Here is a 21062-nt window from a genome sequence, read left to right as displayed (position 1 = left end):
GTTTCGGCTGGAGGGTTTGGAGGGCAGGGGAAAGCCTTCTTCTTTGCTATCCCCATTTCAGTCTAGCAGTTCAGTTATTCTTTTAAGAGCTGCCTACATGGGCCAACCGGCCTACTGCAGTTATCTTCTCTTCTTATGTTCAAAGCCCATGTATATATACATGGACCGGCCTATCCCGACCGAAGTGGTGACGATACAGCCAATGTATCACTACCAAGTGGCTTAGGCTGTCTGGTAGAGATTGTATGTAGGGTGAGAAGTGCTTGTAAGTGTAATTGTAGTGTTGGAGTGGCCTTAGATGTGTGTGTAGTCTGTGAACCAAGTGTAATCGGCCCGCGCAAGCCGACTGGGTGCAAGCATACTTTATAGCAAGCGACACTGATTCAACCACAGCACCCCTTGTGTCCGCCAATGCAGTATGGCCTGAAGAACGCTCCCAAAGTTTATTACCCTGGCGGGGCGCGAACCCTCGTTCTTCAGTGTACGAAAACGCACACTTTACCACTATACCACAGAGGCTCCATATATATATATATATATATATATATATATATATATATATATATATATATACTATATATACTGTATATATATATATATATATATATATATATATATATATATATATATATACCACTATATATATATATACTCTATATATATATATATATATATATATATATATATATATATATATATATATATACTGCCAGACGCCTCAATCCCGTTTGGGGTGGCCACAAAAAAATCGCCTCCACGTCGCATTGTCCCCTGCCATTTCACTGCCCTGCTCCCAATTCACACCCCCCTCTCTCATATACCTCTCCACCCCGTCCCTTCATCTCATCCTCGGCCTCCCCTCCCTATTCCCCCTCCACCTCACTCACATACACTCTCTTCGTCAGTCTTTCACCCTCCATCCTCTCCACATGGCCAAACCACCTCAGTGTGTTCCTCATAACGCTTCCTATCACATCCACATCCACACCACAACGCTCCTTTATATCCTCATTCGTCAGCCTGTCTATCCACGTGACTCCACAGGCTCCTCTTAAATAACTCATTTCCACTGCTCTCACTCTTGACTTGTGTCCTTCCAACAATGTCCAAGCTTCACTTCCATACGTTAGAGTTGGTATCACAATACTGTCATGTAGTAACTTTTTCACTTCCATGCTCACTTCCCTGTTTCTTATCACTGCTTTCAAAGAACCAGCAACCTTTCTTCCCTGCTGTACCCTTTCAAGCACTTCACCCTCCAAACTTCCATCCTTACTCATCACACTACCCAAGTACTTAAACGTACTCACATTTTCCAATTCCTCACCATCCAACCTCGCTGAACATTCACTAAATTCACCTCTCTCAAAGACCATCACTTTACTCTTCCCTACATTCACCTTTAGATTCCGTTTCTTACATACTCTCTCAAACTCATCCACCAAGCCTTGCAGCTCCCCTTCCTCTTCACTCAACAACACAGTATCATCTGCAAACAACAGTACATGGAGTTTCCAAACACTATCCTCTCTCACCAGGGCCACTCCAACATCTACTACCCTACCTTGTACCTCTTTTATTACCCCATCCATGTACAGATTGAACAACCATGGAGACGTGACACATCCTTGTTTCAAACCAACTTTCAAAGAGAAAAATTCACTTAGTTCACCATCCACACGCACTGCAGCCTTCGCACCATCATACATACTCTTCACAGCATTCAACAACTTCCCATCTACTCCATATATTCTTAACATTTTCCACAATCCTTGTCTATCCACCCTGTCATATGCTTTCTCCAAATCCATGAAAGCCGCATACAACTTCTTTCCCTTCTCTAGGAACTTTTCCACTAAAGATCTAAGAATGAATATCTGATCTACACAACCTCTTCCCTTCCTAAAGCCTCCCTGTTCTTCTCCAACTAATTTCTCTGTTCTTTCTCTAACTCTCTCTATAAGTATCCTACCATACACTTTTCCTATTATACTAAGCAGACAAATACCCCTATGATTACCACACACTTCTTTTTCCCCTTTTCCTTTGTACAAGGGAATAATTATACTTGACTTCCAATCCTCCGGGACTCTACCTTCCTCCCAGGCCAATCTGCACATCTTCCACATCCATTCTACTACTATCTCTCCCCCATGTTTAGCATTTCACCACACACTCCATCAATTCCTGGGGCTTTCCCCGATTTAATTTACTTCATTGTTTCCACAACTTCTATCCTACTGATTTGTTCCTGTCTTCTCAACTCCCTCCTTCTCCCAGCCATTCCCCAGCCACTTATACTCGCATTACTTCCATCCTCTACGTTCAACAATTCCTTAAAGTGTTCTCTCCATCTGCTCACTTTTTCTCCCTTCTCCACTAGTAATCTACCATTTTTATCTTTCACTCCCCTGCTAACTTCACTTCCACCCTGTCTTACTCTTTTCACTTCTCTCCAGAACATTTTCTTACAGTCCCTCCACTTTACACTCAAATTCCTTCCAAATTCCTCATCCACTCTCTTCTTACTCTCTCTTACTAATCTTTTCACCTCTCTCTTTCTTTCCACATATAACTCTCTCTTCCGCCTCTCAACTTCTTCCACGCCCCTATTTCTCATCCATTCATTGTATGCTTTCTTCTTCGTGCCACAGCCTGTCTCACCTTTTCAGTCCACCACGCTGTTCCTTGCACCACCCTCCGTCTTCTCTTCCTTCCACACACCACATCACATGCTGCACATATTTCTTCTGTAAATATCTTACACACACCTTCCACGTCTCCCATCTGCTCCAATTCATATTTGCCCAATCGTTCCTCCACTTCTCTCTTATACTCTGCATTTTTCTCATCCTCTTGTAACCTTTCCACTCTCCTTGCAACTACTCCTTCCTCTCGTCTTTCCCTTCTTCTATTCCTCCATCTTACTTGCATTCTAATTCTGGCCACCACCAAGTAGTGGTCAGAAAGTCCACTCCCCCAACCTCTATACACTCTTGCATCCTTTACACATCTTCGCATCCTTTCATATATATATATATATATATATATATATATATATATATATATATATTGTTACATAGCCTATGATTTCATCATCCATTGCGTAATTTTAACGCACAGTATGCTGCATGTTTGATCACGAGCGTGTTCTGCCTCAGTCCCCCCCTTCTACCGTTATAGTAGAGTAAGTCGACATCTCTGTTATACTTTGCGGGATTGTCATCTCTTTGTCCCCATGGCTTCATTTGCGCGTCCTCATTACAAGTTGTATCAGGCTCTGCTGGCCCCTATATAATGAGCTCAGTCTCTGCATCATTGCCACTTAGATCTGCTCCTCATTTTGTTCACATCTCTGTCCTCCCCTGTACAGATATTATTATTATTGTGAGTGCTCAAGAAATCTCCCACCATCTAGCAGCTGTGTGTAATTTGAGTATTACTGTTATTGCATTTTTTCTTGTACTGTATAGCATAAGTTTAATTTGTAGGCCTAGTGAAGTTTTTGTAATTAATGTTGGGTTTTATGTCAGTCATTTTTGATAATAGTTTGTATCTGTAATTATTTATCTGGCATTCACTGAGTATTATCTGGTATCTCATTTTATCAGGGCTGACTTAGATAAATTTACACTTGCTAATTTCGTGTTAATAGAGGCTATTGCAGTTAACCATATATTTAACCTGTTTATTTGCCATTACATTATCCTTATGAGTCCTGAATGTTTTGTTGTTAATTTAAGCATTAAACTTTAACTTGTAATTTTACCTAACTCTTTTGTTTTGAACCTGGAACTTTACGGGACAGTAGTGACTCTTCGTATTCTCACTTAAAGTGTACATTATCTTTCTCTGTTCCGTAACATAAATTTGGCGACCTCATATCAGGATATTCAGGATATTATCATAAGGATATTGTTTGATATTTTGTGACTGTGATATATTCATGATGGCTACTATTTCTACACTTGATGAAGCCAAAGATTTTTTTGTCAAATGTGCAAACAGTGTGTGATATAGAAAACAGAACAAAGAATGAACTTAAGCTTGTTGCTCAACAATTGGGAATTGCAGTTCACTCTCATCATTCTAAGGATCAAATTGTTGGCATGATTAATAAAAGCTTGTTTAATGTAACTCCTCCAAATGAGCAAACGCAGATTGAATTAGCTAAGTTACAGCTAGCTCTGCAGGAGGCTCGTGCTAAAGAAGCTGAATTTCAGGCATATGCTAAGCAGGCGGAATCTCAGGCTCGTATTGAAGAGGCACAGATACAGGCTCAGGCACAAGTTGAACTTGCCAGGATTCAGGCAGACCATGAGTATCGCATGAAACAAGGTGGAACTGGATCATCTAGCTCTGATGATTTTGATGTGGCTAAAAATGTTAAACTTGTCCCTCCTTTTAATGAATCTGATTTAACAAAGTATTTTCAGTTGTTTGAGAGGGTAGCTACAGGTTTTAATTGGCCTAAGGAGTATTGGCCAGTACTCCTTCAAACTGTTCTCACCGGTAAAGCTCAAGTAACTTATGCATCTTTGCCTCAGGATCAGTGTGATAATTATGATGTAGTTAAGAGCTTGATTCTCAAGGCCTATGAGCTTGTTCCTGAAGCCTATAGAGTAAAATTTAGGACAACTTACAAGCAAGATAAGCAATCCCATGTTGAGTATGCAAAAATCAAAGAAGATCTGTTAGAGCAGTGGTTAAATTCTAAGAATGTGGATTCTGATTTCGGTAAATTTAAGCAGATGATTTTGCTGGAGGATTTCAAGAGGTGTATTTATAAAGATGTAAGCCTATATCTTGATGAGAAAAGAATAGACAATTTGTCTGATGCTGCAGTTTTAGCTGATGAGTATGTTCTCACTCACAAGAGATATTCTAGAGAAAAAGGGAAAGCTGAGAGTAAGTAAGTTGCCTCTACTCAGAGTACAGGTAACAGGAAAGAGAATAAGGATGATGTTTCTCAGGAAGTAAATACCAGCTTCACCTCTAGATTTCAGAAAAGTAAATGTACTTATTGTAGTAAGCTTGGTCATACTACGGAGAGATGTTTTAGGAGACAGCGTGATGTGAACAAAAAGGAGTCTTTAAATATTCAGTCAATTGGTCTAGTGTCCACTCTTGAGAGTTCCCAGAATTCTTTAACTGAGTTAAACTGAACCTGCTTTGAGGGGTAACTTAAATTCTCATGATGGAGCTCCTCTTTTGAGCAGTAACGTGGGTGACACTCTCAAGAGTTCATGTGCTAATTTCCTGTCTGATGGTTTTGTCAGTCCTCTGGACAGTAATGACAGGAAATCAGTTAAAATATATCGTGATACAGGTGCTTGCCAATCCCTTATGCTGACCAGTGTTCTAGGCTCTAATGTTAATTCCTCTGATGAAACTGTAATCTTACAAGGTGTAGGGAATAATTACTTCTCTGTTCCTCTGTGCAAAGTGAATTTAGAGTCTGGTTTTGTTAATGGTTCCGTTATGGTTGGGTTGGTTGAGACACTCCCAATGTCAGGTGTAACTTTTCTTACTTGGAAATGATATTGGTGGAAGTCAAGTGTGTCCAGCTCCTCAGTTGTCTAGTGAGCCAGTGGCTGCGGCCCAGGATTGTGATGTCCCTGATGTGTTCCCTGCATGTGCTGTCACTAGGGCTAAGTCTAAAGTTACTGGTGATTTAGAGGATAATGATGATGATGATGTTATCCTAGCTGACACTTTTCTTGCTAATTTGGACCACTCACCAGATGAGGCAGTACCCCGTAGTGTTGATAATTTGTCTCGTCAAGAGTTGGTTGAGTTGCAGGTTGCTGACCCTGAGTTGAAAGGTCTAGCTAACTCTGCTTACAGTGAAGAAGAGTCAGCTGGTGCTTCTACTTGTTATTATGTAAAGTCAGGAGTACTTATGAGGAAGTGGAGACCCCCAACAGCATCAGCCGACTGTGAATGGGAGGTTGTACATCAAAGTTGTCATCCCTCGTGTTTGTAGGCAGGATATCATTAGAGTGGCTCATGATTCCAGTTTGGCAGGACACCTTGGAGTGAGGAAGACTGTGGCACGCATTTTGGAAACACTTCTACTGGCCAGGTATCTTCAGGGATGTTTCCTGGTATTGTAAGTCTTGTCACACCTGTCAAGTTGTGGGGAAGTGTAATCAGACCGAAAAGGTTGCACCTCTAGTTCCCATTCCTCCTTTTGAGGCGCCTTTCACCCGTGTGTTGGTGGATATTGTGGGCCCTCTTCCTAAGACTTCTTCAGGATTTTCTTATGTGTTGACCATGATTGATATGGCTACTCGTTATCCTGAAGCCATTCCACTCAGAAACATCTCAGCAAAGAACGTGGTTAAGGAAATGCTAGGGTTCTTCACAAAGTTTGGTCTGCCCAAGGAGGTACAGTCAGACCGGGGAAGTAATTTCATGTCAAATGTTTTCAAGCAGTCTCTGAAAGAGTTGGGCATCACCAAGATCACGTCTTCAGCTTACCATCCCCAGACCCAAGGAGCGTTGGAGAGATATCATCAAACACTCAAATCGATGCTCAAGAAATACTGTTTGGAACATCAGAAAGACTGGGATAAAGGTCTTCCATTCGTTGTGTTTGCCGCAAGAGAATCTCCAAATGAATCACTGGGCTTCTCACCTTTGGACTACTGTTTGGCCATGAAGTAAGAGGACCCCTTAAGCTACTCAAGGAATGCTGGCTGTCGGAGGAAGATGACGTCAACCTGCTGGAGTATGTGATGAAGTTCAAAGAACGGCTGTCCACTGCTTTGCAGCTGGCGAGAGAGAATTTAGGAGCTGCTCAGGAGAAGATGAAGACTTGGTATGATAAGAAGTCCAGGTTACGCCACTTTCAGCCAGGAGATCAGGTTTTGATTCTGCTACCAGTTCATGGGCAACCTCTTCAAGCCAAGTTTAGTGGTCCTTATTTCGTGGAGAAGAAACTCAGTGATGTCAGCTATGTCATCGCCACACCAGATCGTAGAAAGAGCAAGCAACTATGTCACATCAACATGCTAAAGTTATATCACAGGCGGGACGAAAATAATCCAGTCTGCACTGTAGCTGTTCCACCCGAGTCTACAAGTGAAGTTCTCCCATGCAGCATGAGCCTGAGTGATAGTTTGGGGAAGAATCCTGATATCATGAATGATCTCCAGACTAAGCTTTCTCATCTACCACCCAAGGAAAGGCAGGAGTTTTCGGCATTACTGCAGGAGTACCCGCAAGTGTTCCGTGCTACTCCAGGAAGAACCACTGTGTTGATGCATGATGTCGATGTTGGAGACGCAAAGCCAATTAAATTGCCTCCTTACCGTGTGAACCCAGTGAAAGTTCGTCTCATCCAGAAGGAGCTTGGCTACCTGTTGGACCACAAGATGATTGAGCCCTGTCAGAGCGAGTGGAGTTCTCCTGTCACTCTAGTCCCTAAGCCAGGTGGGTCACAGAGGCTTTGCATCGACTACAGACGTGTTAATCAGATAACCAAAACAGACACTTACCCTCTCCCTCGTGTGGAAGATTGCATAGACAAGATCGGAAAGGCTAGGTACATAAGTAAGTTTGATTTGTTAAAGGGATACTGGCAAGTACCTATGACTGAACGTGCTAGGGAGATCTCATGTTTTGTAACACTAGGAAAGGCTTTTGCATGTTCGGTAATGCCATATGGTATGAAAAATGCACCAGCCACATTTCAGAAGCTCATGAATGTTGTAACAGAGGGTTTGGCAGGGTGTGTTGTTTATATTGATGATGTATTAATCTTCAGTGACAACTGGAAAGATCATTTATGCCATGTCAGTAAATTTCTTGACCGTTTAGTTCAGGCTAATCTTGTAGCTAATTTATCAAAGTGTGAGTTTGGTCAAGCTAAAGTTCAGTACCTTGGGTATGTAATTGGTGATGGACATGTTGCACCACCAGGAGCTAAGGTTCAGGTTATAAGTGATCTTCCCAGACCTAAAAGTAGGAAAGAGCTACAAAGATTTTTGGGAATGGTAGGTTATTACAGGAGATTTGTTCTTAACTTTTCTATTCTTGTATCACCACTTACAGACCTACTGAAAAAGGGAGTTGAATTTGTCTGGACCGATAACTGTGAATCCTCTTTCAACAAACTTAAAGCTATTCTATTAAGTCAGCCAGTGCTCGCTACTCCAAATTTTGCTAAGCCTTTTAAGATGGCTGTTGATGCAAGTGATACAGGAGCTGGGGCTGTTTTGCTGCAAGAGGATGATCAGGGTATTGAACATCCTGTATCTTATTACAGTAAGAAGTTCACTCCACCTCAAAAGAACTACTCAACTATTGAGAAAGAGCTTTTGGCCTTGATTTTGGGTTTACAGCATTTTTCATTTTATTTGTGTTCTGGTTTTGACCCCATAGTCATTTATACCGATCATAACCCACTGAAATTCCTTAGTAAGTTTAAAGATAAAAATCAGAGATTGGCAAGATGGAGTCTACTTCTTCAGGAGTATTCATTAGACATACAACATGTCAAGGGGAAAGAAAATGTTATTGCAGATTGCTTATCTAGACTTTAGACAGATTGTTTTAGAGTAGTAAGAAATTTCCTTTGTAAATTTCTTTTTCTTTGTGGGGAGGTGTTACATAGCCTATGATTTCATCATCCATTGTGTAATTTTAACGCACAGTATGCTGCATGTTTGATCACGAGCGTGTTCTGCCTCAGTCCCCCCCTTCTACCGTTATAGTAGAGTAAGTCGACATCTCTGTTATACTTTGCGGGATTGTCATCTCTTTGTCCCCATGGCTTCATTTGCGCGTCCTCATTACAAGTTGTATCAGGCTCTGCTGGCCCCTATATAATGAGCTCAGTCTCTGCATCATTGCCACTTAGATCTGCTCCTCATTTTGTTCACATCTCTGTCCTCCCCTGTACAGATATTATTATTATTGTGAGTGCTCAAGAAATCTCCAACCATCTAGCAGCTGTGTGTAATTTGAGTATTACTGTTATTGCATTTTTTCTTGTACTGTATAGCATAAGTTTAATTTGTAGGCCTAGTGAAGTTTTTGTAATTAATGTTGGGTTTTATGTCAGTCATTTTTGATAATAGTTTGTATCTGTAATTATTTATCTGGCATTCACTGAGTATTATCTGGTATCTCATTTTATCAGGGCTGACTTAGATAAATTTACACTTGCTAATTTCGTGTTAATAGAGGCTATTGCAGTTAACCATATATTTAACCTGTTTATTTGCCATTACATTATCCTTATGAGTCCTGAATGTTTTGTTGTTAATTTAAGCATTAAACTTTAACTTGTAATTTTACCTAACTCTTTTGTTTTGAACCTGGAACTTTACGGGACAGTAGTGACTCTTCGTATTCTCACTTAAAGTGTACATTATCTTTCTCTGTTCCGTAACAATATATATATATATATATATATATATATATATATATATATATATATATATATATATATATATATATATATATATATATATATATATATATATATATATATATATATATATATATATATATATATATATATATATATATATATATATATATATATATATATATATATATATATATATATATATATTTATATATGAGAGAGAGAGAGAGAGAGAGAGAGAGAGAGAGAGAGAGATGGGGATAGTTTGCATCTATTATAATAAAGAAGACATTACAGGCATTAGGCAAAATCAGCCGCTAAGGAGGAAATGTTGAGAAGTCGCCTATAAAATCAGCGTAGTTTCCTTCCTGTATATTCGTAATCGTTCCTTCATGCCCCCGTTGACTTCCATTCACTTTTCTTACTCCTCTCTGTCTAAAGTCTCTCCCTATCCTCACCTTTCCTTCTTTACCAGTTTGATCAGCTTTTCCCCTCCGTCTTTCTTCAAGTCATTGTTCCAGCCATTCCCTCCAATGTTTGCACATTCCCTTTCATTAAATCTTCTCCATTCGTCAGTCAATATAATCTTCAATATTTCTTCCAACCATCAAGAAACATTTCTAACAAAGTTCCATGTAACATTCCTCGCAACATTCCTCCTAAAAATCTCTAACTTTTTTCTCAATTATTCCTTCAATTCTTCCTCCAACATTTCCTCAATTCTTCCTCCAATATTCCCTCAATTTTTCCTCCAACATTCCTTCACTTCTTCCTCCGACATTCCCTTCATTTTATCATACAACATTTTTCCTGACATTCTCTCCATCATTCTCTCCAACCATTCCTCAACATTATACCAGCATTCACTCAAGCCTCCCTTAACTTTCACTCCAAAATTTCTTCCAGTGATCTTTCAATATTCTCTCCAATATATCAGTCATCCCCTAATTCTCTCCAACCATCCTCAATAATCCTTCCAACTTTCGTCTTCAGTATTCCCGATATCCCTTCCCCTCCAACATTCCCTCCAATCAGCTTCCAACATTACTCCCCACATTCTTTTCAACATTCCACCCAACCATCCCTCAGGCAATGCTACCAACATTCCCTTCATCATTCATTTTAATAATCTCCCCATATTCCCTCCAGGTATTCTATCCATTCACTCCAACATCTCTCCTTTTCCATCCCACTCAACAGTCCGCCAAACATTTTATGCAACATTTCCTACATTCATACCCGACATTTCCTCTACAAAACTCTCCCTCCCGACCGTCTCTGTTTTCTCTCTCATTCCCTTCAACACGTCCTTCACAAATTCTCCCCGTTTCTCCCTCAGTATTTACCTTTGACCTTCCTCACTTTCATTGAGTATTCACGTCTGTCTACCTGCTTTAAAAACTCAAGGTCGACGAGCGATGGAGTCCCTGTTATGTTCGTCAGTTCTAGGTTCCTCTTTTAGCCCCCCCCCCTTCCCCTTTCCCTGAAGCCCATTTCGCCCCGTCTGCCAGATCTCTGAAGCTGATAATTACAATCATCTGTTTGTCCTGTCCGCTCCCCCTTCCTCCCTTCTCTAGTTTCTTTTGACTCTCTTATATGATTTTTCCCTTCCTTTTTCCCCCATCCCTCCTCCTCCTCCTCCTCCTCCTTCTTCTCCTCCATTCTCCGACAGTATCTCTGTATGTCTCTACACCCATTTAATGGGAGAGTGAATTGTACCGTCAAACAGCTGTAAGAACAAAATTATTATAAGACGTCATTGTGCTACCGATGTTATGCTTCCTCACCACATCACTTCGATGAATTTTCCCTGCCGTAATGCAGTCGTCAGGTGGTAGCAGGAATAAAGGAAGAAATGCTTCATTGTGGAATATCCTAGGTGCCTAGAAAGTTATGGTAAACATTCTGAAAATTATTTGATAGGCAGTTGATAAGTTAAAAGTCCAAAATGAGCTAGTATTTGTTCGATGGAGTTGAGACACTCCAGTGGCAAAAACAGGATGAAGGATAATTTTAAAAGTGTATGACTGCAGGAAGATCATAAACCCTCATCTACATCAAATCGCCTGGCATTAGCCTGGACTGAATTTTAGTCTTCCCGGCCATGAGCGGTTAATGGTGACAGCATTAAAACTCAGGCTTGTGTTCTCCCTCTCACCAACATAATATCGACTAGCGTTAGTTTGAAATTACTGCTAGTGTTGTCTCAACCATGGGGGAGGGGGGGGGGACAAGGCAAACAGTTTTTGCAACGATTCAATCTTCCCTTACAAACGACCCGCGGTATTTCAACTTTATTTTGTTAATTTCTCCAGTTGAGTAGTGTGTTTGCTAACAGTTCCTCATAAATACATAATTCGGTTAGTGAGGTGGAGGGGGGAAGAGGGAGGGGAAGGCCGAGGATGAGGTGGAGGGATGGCGTGGAGAGGTATACGAGAGAGGGGGGTGTGAGTTGGGAGCAGGGCAGTGAAATGGCGAGGGAAAGGGCGACGTGTAGGCGATTTGTTTTTGGCCACCCCGAAAAGGATTGAGGCGTCTGGCAATAGATAGATAGATATATATTTATTTTTTTATAAATGACCAGACAAGTTGCTACATCTTAGGGTAGATCTCTTGTAGTGCAGGGTTTGATGAAAACAGTATCTAACTACTCCATTGCCAATAATCTATCCTAAGCTGTATTAATTGCTTGGAAAAAACGGGACTAAACTAACAATGACGTCTTCGTTATCTACAATGTTAGTGGTTATTATCAGCGTCATCACTCAACGTCCAGTACCTTCGTCCACATTATATTCAGCAGTGCAGATGCAGAGGATAATTTTAGAGGGTAAACAATTATTCCGTAATCAATGCTGTGCCAAACGGACATACACGTATTACACCTGAGATTGCACAGGGATACCATACCTAAAATAATGACGCACTTGACGGTTAAACACAAAAAATGACTCAACTATGTCGGTGCTGATGTTGAGATGTTTTGAAACAAACCAACTTACTGTAAGGTTGCCTGCACCATCACAAACTCAGTTTTCATGATATGACAGTAAACATCAGAACCTACGGTGTAATTATCACAATTGTCACTCCTTGTTCAAAGCTTCTAGCCTGAATCTATCAGCCAGTACTGATGTGAAAAGCATTAATAGTAGATAAGTTTTGAATTCCGTATCATTACATATGATAAGGTCACCTCCTAATCTTCAGAGCCTTAACTTCTTCGATTTGAGACCATGATGTTCATTTAACTCCTGTTTGCCTCCACACGATTTCAACAACTCTGGGAGGGCGTACCTGTTCTGAAAGAGCTAATGAAGGCTATATCAACCTCTTGCAATTTGGAAAATCTGTTATACGCCGGATAAAATGATATGTAAGTAGCAGAAAAAAACGTAAAAAATATATCATTGGGTGAAGAGCTTGAAGTGTTATCGGTGTCATTAATCACCTCCTAATGCTTTTGTCTTCATTATACTCACCAGTGCAGATATGTAGGGTAATTCACACCTTTGCTAAGTTGACGTGTTTCCTTTGCCAGGTTAATACTTAACAAAGACTGAAATTTCAGCAATAGGTCTGTCATGGCAATTAAACCCGAGCAATTTAACTTCAAGTCATGTCGTGGATCTGGGTCATGTTCATACTAGCAATTAACAATCAGGCACGTACAAATATTGATTGAGGCAAGGGAGTGTCGCAGGGCTGAATTGTAAAGCAGTCTTCTGTAAATTACCACTTTACTCTGCTCTTCTATTACTGAGCTTATTACCGTTATCAGTTGAATCATAGCGCACATATTAACCCCTGTAACAGAAGACGACATTTGGAGTCCATTCTTGCTGCGAACACATTATTTCATTTATCTTAGGAGAGTGTTTTCCTACTGGAGAGACACGATACAGCTCCCATTCACCCGTTTAATAGCTGAGGGTTTTTCGAAGTTTAATATAACTGTCTGATGGTTGGAAAAAATTAAGTAGGTTACCTAACTGAAGGGTAAATACTATTTATGAAATGGAGTACAGATTGTTCACTTAATTCGCAGACAGTTGTTAATATAAATCAGATCTGACAATGGTGTAAAAATCTTCATTCAGAATGGCACATTAGGATGGGTAACTCATGAGGTTATAAAGTGCTTTTGAAAGAGAGATTTTTAAGCTGCCGCGGCGCCCTACGTCCTGCTTAATTCTTTTAAACGTTCAGGAATCATCCAAGCCTAAGGTACAGAGATAGGTATTACAGATACTCATACCTTCGACAGGCTACATAACAAGTGCAAACTTCCGTCTCCCACTTGACAGAGTTTTGTGGACAGCGCAGTGCAAAAAATATCTGTGTAGCCTTCACGCATCTTTTATTGAGCCTTTGAGTATTTGTGCTGAATTATGAAATATCGCAACACATCTGTGATGATGTATTATCCTATCCATGACTTACCGTACTATTCTCTTCTATTACCAACGCAAACTATGTCGATACAACCCAGATGTAAATTATATTAAAGAAAATATCGAGGTAATACATACATTTATATCTATGTGTATGTATGCATGTATGTATCTATCTGTCTGTCTGTCTATCTACACACACACACACACACACACACACACACACACACACATATATCCCATTGGCACCCAGTGTCCTCAGTATAGGACGATACTGCGCATTTTCAAAATATAATAAAGAAGGGAACCCCCGAGTAGGGACCTATGAACTTCGCGACTATGAGCCGACAGGCGGAGGGCGGTACGCCTAGCATCCTTCCAGCAACATCCCTCGCACAGGAGTTCAAGGACCCAATGGGATATATATTTATATTTATCTATCTATCTATCTATCTATCTATCTATGTATATACACATATATATATATATATATATATATATATATATATATATATATATATATCAAATGTGTGTGTGTGTGTTTGTGTGTGTGTAAAAAAGAAAAGATAAATTATGCCCAGGTCCAGCAAAGTGTTCAGAGCAGTATCCTTTATATTGATCGAATGATGTATGATGTATTCAGGTCGTACTGAAGGATGACTCATATATCTGGGTTCGCAGGAACAGCAGACAACACACACACACACACACACACACACACACACAGATGTTTTTAGGAACTACACAAAATTTTGTTTGACTCATAAATCTAATTCATTCTAATGCGTCTCATTTCTTCCCTCTTTTCAGTCTTCCCTCTTGCACTCCTTCCCCCTCCTCCTCGCTCATCTCTCCTCTCCTCTTCCAGCTATCCTAACCTCCTTCTCCTTCTCCTCATCTCTGCTTCCTCTCCTCCTTCTCTCATTCTTCTCCCTCCTCCGACTCCTTCAAACTTCCGTCTCACTTCCCTCGCTATCAAAACTTCTCTTCCGAAATTTTCAACACCCCCCTCCCTCACTCCCGAGTCTCCAACGTTCCTCCATCTCTGATTATTTCCCTTCCCCCCTGCCTCCTATTCACCTGTTTCCCTCTACCTTCTCTAATTTCTTAAAGCTCTGTTCGTAGCTGATGATTAGTTTTTCTTTCCTTCCCCCTCCACTCTCTCTCTCTCTCTCTCTCTCTCTCTCTCTCATATCATCATCATCCCATCATGTTCGCTCCTTACAATTGAAATTTGATATGTTGAACCGTCTTCGCCCTCTTAGTTCTCTCTCTCTATATATACTTTTTTTTTTCAGGTTTTCTCTTCCATTCTCTTCATTCCCACCACACATTATTTTAATTCACATCCCTTCTTTTCTCTCATATCTTTTCCTTTATTCCTCCACAATCTTTTATTCTCAGACTCTTTCTCTCTTTCCTTCTGTTAAGCCTGGCATCGGAGGAGCATTAATAAACCGCTAGAAGTTATAATGATCAAATTTATCTCGAGGATTAAGTGAGAGGGAGAGAGAATAAAAAACAAATAAGAATGTAAATAGTAAACTGCTAAGAACATACATAAATAGAAAGAACACGTAAGTTCCAATCCGACACAATATAAGCTGCCAGAAAGTGGCTTCCCGTAATTAGTTGTACTTACAATAGAACCTGTACAAAAAAAAAAAAAAAACGCTTAATGGGTAACTCTTCTAAACTTAGGGCCTTCTGTTGATGACCCATTAATTCCGCGGCGCTCCCGGCCGAACTTACATCAGTTCAAGGTACACACCATTAGTTGTGGTGGCACGGAATATGTTTATACGGTAAATATCTTGCATGTATGAATCCTAGGTTACGTATATACTCCGCCTCTCAAACTCTGGGACAATCTTCTACTGGTATTTCACTGCGTTTACTTCATATGTTGTGTATGTCCACCACTGTTCTCCCTATCACATCGAATTGTTGTGTATGTCCACCACTGTTCTCCCTATCACATCGAAATAGAGATTCTTACATGAAGAAGAAAACATACCGTAACTCCCTCAGCTTAGGAACAATAACCAGCAGATTAAAGCGAAAATGAAAGTGGTGAAACATAAAGCGAACATTTGTCCCTGATTGCAGTCGCTAACAAATGAATAATTAAACATCCATCTATCTATAGCCAGACGCCTTAATCCCGTAAGGGGTGGCCACAAATAAATCGCCACCATGTCGCCCTGTCCCCTGCCATTTCACTGCACTGCTCCCAGCTGACACCCGCCTCTCTCTTGTACCTCTCCACTCCATTCCTCCATCTCATCCTTGGCCTCCCCCTCCCTCTCCCCCCCTCCACCTCACTTACATACAATCTCCTCGTTAGTCTCTCACTCTCCATCCTCTCCACATGGCCAAACCACCTCAGTGTGTTTCTCCTAACGCTTCCTATCACATCCACATCTACACCACAACGATCCTTCACTTCCTCATTTGTCAATCTGTCTCTTCATGTGACTCCACATGCTCCTCTCCAATAACTCATTTCCACTGCTGACACTCTTGACTTGTGTTCCTCCAACAACGTCCAAGCTTCACTTCCATACGCTAGAGTTGGTATCACAATACTGTCATGTAGTAACTTTTTCATTTTCATGCTCACTTCCCTGTTTCTTATCACTGCTTTCAAGGAACCAGCAATCTTTCTTCCTTGCTGTACCCTTTCAAGCACTTCACCCTCTAAAGTTCCATCCTTACTCATCACACTACCAAAGTACTTAAACGCACTCACATTTTCCATTTCTTCCTCATCCAACCTTACTGTACATTCACTGACTTCACCTTTCTCGAAGGCCATAACTTTACTTTTCCCTACATTTACCTTTAGATTCCGTTTCTTACATATTCTCCCAAACCCATCCACCAAGCCTTGCAGCTCAACTTCGTCTTCACTTAACAACACAGTATCATCTGCAAAGAACAGTGCAGGGAGTCTCCAAACACTGTCCTCTCTCATTAGGGCTCCTGCAACATCCACTGCCCTACCTTGCATCTTTTTTATAACCCCACCCATATACAGATTCAACAACCATGGAGACATGATACATTCCTGTTTCAATCCAACCTTCAAATAGAAAAATTCAGTCAGTTCACTATCCACACGCACTGCAGCCTTAGCACCCTCATACATACTCTTCTCGGCATTCAACAACTTCCCATCTACTCCATATATTCTTAATACTTTCCACAATCCTTGTCTATCCATCCTGTCATATGCTTTCTCCAAATCCATGAAGGCCGCATACAACTTCATTCCCTTCTCTAGAAGCTTTTCGACTAAATATCTAAGAATGAATATCTGATCTACACAACCTCTTCCCTTCCTAAAGCCTCCCTGTTCTTCTCCAACTAACTCCTCCGTTATTTCCCTAACTCTGTCAATAAGTATCCTACCATATACTTTTCCTACAGTATTACACTAAGAAGACAAATGCCCCTATGATTATCATATCCTTCTTTTTCCCCCATTCTCTTTGTACAGGGGAATACTCATACCTGACTTCCAATCATCCAGGACTCTACGTTCCTCCCAGGCCAATCTGTTCATCTTCCACATCCATTCAACTACTATCTCTCCCCCATGCTTCACCACTTCACCACACACTCCATCAATTCTTGGGGCTTTCCCCATTTTAACTTTCTTCGTCGCTTCCACATCTTCCATCCTACTGATTTCTTCTCTCTTCTCACATCCCTCCTTCTCCCAGGCATTCCACGGCCACATATACTTGCATTACTTTCATTCTCTATGTTCAGCAATTCGTTAATGTGTTCTCTCCATCTACTCACTTTTTCTCCCTTGTCCACTAGTAATCTACCATTTTTTTCTTTCACTCCCCAACTAACTTCTTTGGCACCCTGTCTATTTCGCTTTATCTCTTTCCAGAACATTTTCATACATTCTCTCCACTTTCCACTCAAATTCCTTCCAAATTCCTCATCCACTCTCATCTTACTCTCTTACTAATCTTTGCACCTCTCTCGTCCTCTCTACAAATAACTCTCCCGTTCTTCCACGCCCCATTTCTCATCCATCCATTGTATGCTTTCTTCTTTTGTGCCACAGCCTGTCCCACCTCTTCATCCCACTATGCTGTTCCCTGCACCTCTTTCGTCTTCTCTTCACCCCACACACCACCTCACATGCTGCACATATTTCTTCTGTGAATATCTTTCACACACCTTCCACGTCCCTCGTCTGCTCCAGTCCATATTTCCCCAACCGCTCCTCCACTTCCCCCTTATATTCTGCCCTTTTTTCATCCTCCTGTAACCTTTCCACCCTCCTTGTATGAGCTACTTCCTCTTGTTTCTCCATTTCGTTTGTACACTGATTCTGACCACCACCAAGTGGTGGTCAGAGAGTCCACTCCCCCAGCCTCTATATACTATTGCATCTATTATCCACCTTCTCATTCTGTCATCCACACATACATAATCAGTTATTGCCTTCCATTCATTCAGTTCACCATTATTCACTCTCATCATTCGCTACTTATACCTCTGGATCATTTTGTGCCTGAAGAGGATATTGGCTATCACCAATCTCCTCCCGGGACAAATTTCCACTAAAGCACTGCCATTCTCATCCATCTCTGCAGGCACAACCCACTCACCAACTACTCCATCCACCTTCACATTCCCTACTTTTCCATTCATATCTCCAGTCAGTAACATTCTCTCATTCCTTTCAAACTTTTCCATGCACACTTCCACATTTGTCCAGAACTCTTCTCTCACTCTGCTTGCACGATCTTGCGTTGGCGCATACACGCACACAATCGCCCACATACTGTATGTAGTCCAACTTTCAATATTACCCATACAATCCTCGAGCCAACTGATCCATACTCTCTTATATTCTCCTTCCATCTGTTAATGACAACAGTACCTACTCCCTCGCATATACCCCATCCGTGTTCCCATTCTCTCACACTCTCACCTCTTCATTTAGTTTCAGCTAACCACACACATCCACTTTCGCACCCTCAAGCACCTGGACAATCTCTCTCAATTTATCTCATCATTTGCACCTCTTCCATTCCATGTAGATATCCGTACCATGTCCTTTGTTCGGTCCTTAATCGTCACGTTTTGGTCAGTCCTAATCCGAGGCTTCTTGTTCGTATTTTTAATTAGTTGTTTTCCGGAGAGGGGCACTAACACTTAGCCAACCCACTTATTGTTACGTAGGGAACACGTGCTGGTTGGTTATATGGTTACCACCCAGCGTTGTAAATGTTTTCCTGGTTTAACAATTGGCTTGCCACTCAGTGTAGAGTTACCCTAAAAAAAAAAAAAAAAAAAAAAAAAAACAGCAACACTAAGTGGGTGGATGATGGGCGCCCCCACCTACCAGCAATAAATAAACATATACATGAATAAATAAAGTAGATGTACAGTTTCTTCCCGTGCATGCAGAGAAAACATGGAAGCTGCATACTCAGTCCTTCGATATTTAGTCCGATTTCTTTGAAATCAATGTGCTCAGAATGCATTATCTCTGAGCATTCTTATTTTGGAGAGGGGGATTGACTCCCCTCAAGAATTTTCTGGGGCTCACGTCCCCTGAATATGGCATTACGGATGAAAATCCATTGTACAACAGATACTAAGATATCAAAACCATGTGTATTCTCCTTCCACTACTTCTGATTTTTTTTTTTTTGTGAGGGGGAGGGGGTCTGGCTTCTAAAAACATTGGTGGAGCCTTTATGATAGAAAACCTTATCAAGGAACCGAGAATGTTAAATCTGATGAGGAGCATGCCCCCTAAAAATCACGGTCGGAAAATTGTATATAGTGGAAAACGTTTGAAGTAACCTAAGGAGCTTACCTGGGAAATTCTACTCAGATCTTACTATTTTTAATGGCTTTTTTGGGGTCTGAACCTCCATGAGTCATTGGAGGTATCACGCTCCCCAAGTGTCGCATGATGGGTGAGTGTCAGTGGTCCAGCTTGTACTAAATATATCAAAGCCATATCTGCCCCCCTTTCACATCTGAGAATTTTTAATTTGGCAGGGGGGGCTGTCCCCCTAAAATACTGGTGAAAGCTTTCTATATTAATAGACATTATCAAGGAACAGACGAGCTGACCTGAAAAATTTCGCTGAAGTCTATGTGTTTACTTTCCCCTGTTTCTGAACGTTTTACTTCTCGGTAAGAAGGGTTCACTCCCATAGAGTCATTAGGGGGCCACGCTCCCCAAATATCGCATTAAAGGAGAGCCTGTTGTACATCATGAACCAAGATATCAAAGTAATATCTGCCCTCCTTCCACTACTTCAGAGAATTTTTTATTTGATGAGGGGAGCTTACCTGATTAAAAATCATGGTGGCAAAATTGTGTATAATGGAAAACCTTCCTAGTAACCGGCCAAACTCAGGGAAGAGGTTTCATTCAGATCCATGAAAAAACGTTGGAGGAGTTAAAGCTCACACACACGCACACACACACACAGCATGAATCTTGCGCAACGGTATCAGGCGCGTTGCCGAAACTTATACCATCCTTCTCTGCGGAATAAATGATAAAAATAATAAAACTATAGAAACTTCTACTGTGCTTTACATATTGATTTAAGACAAACTGGTTGATATACTTCACTGTACCTCTCTGAATAACAATGCTGATATTGTTTCCTGTTTTGTCAGTCGCTAAAGTAGTATTACTTGGACCAAACACGAATGTTTGTTAACTTAAATGTTATCAACTGCCCTTAAGCAATAGGAGGATTATCATTCAGTTTGATTGTTGGAAGGTGGGGTGCTCGTAAATTTTGTATTATTGTACATCAATTTAGCTGTTGATAGGTGGGAGCGTGCATCATCCATTCGAGTGTTATAATGCTGTCTTTTGGTGACTACACTGGATAACAAGCCAAACTGCTTCCTGTATACTAAGACCATTTATCACGTTAGATGGTAACAACATAACCAAATACCACTTTGTGATCTAATGGGACAAGGCTCTCCAGTCGGATGTGATCTACAGGGGTGTACCCCGAGGGTTGGTTGAGGCTTATTGCTCAAGTAATGTCGCCCAGGAGCGAGAAAGGCTACTCATCCTTGCGTTAAATTTCGGAAATAGTAAGCCCGGTCCGGGCCCCTATTGTCCTGACTGGGACAAAACAGGATTATATGAAAGATGGGTGAATATAGACATCAATTTTGCTATTAAGAATTCTTTTGCACTTTTGTTTCTTCTAAAAATCGTACCATAACCAGTCAAAATCGTACCTAACTAACTACTAAGTAATTTTCAA

Source organism: Coenobita brevimanus, chromosome 101 (assembly GCF_032717465.1).
Source record: "Coenobita brevimanus isolate Jiangsu-jjx chromosome 101, ASM3271746v2, whole genome shotgun sequence".
NCBI classification, from domain to species: Eukaryota; Metazoa; Arthropoda; class Malacostraca; order Decapoda; family Coenobitidae; genus Coenobita; species Coenobita brevimanus.
The sequence above is the reverse complement of the archived record's forward strand: the minus strand, read 5'-3'. Positions refer to the sequence as shown.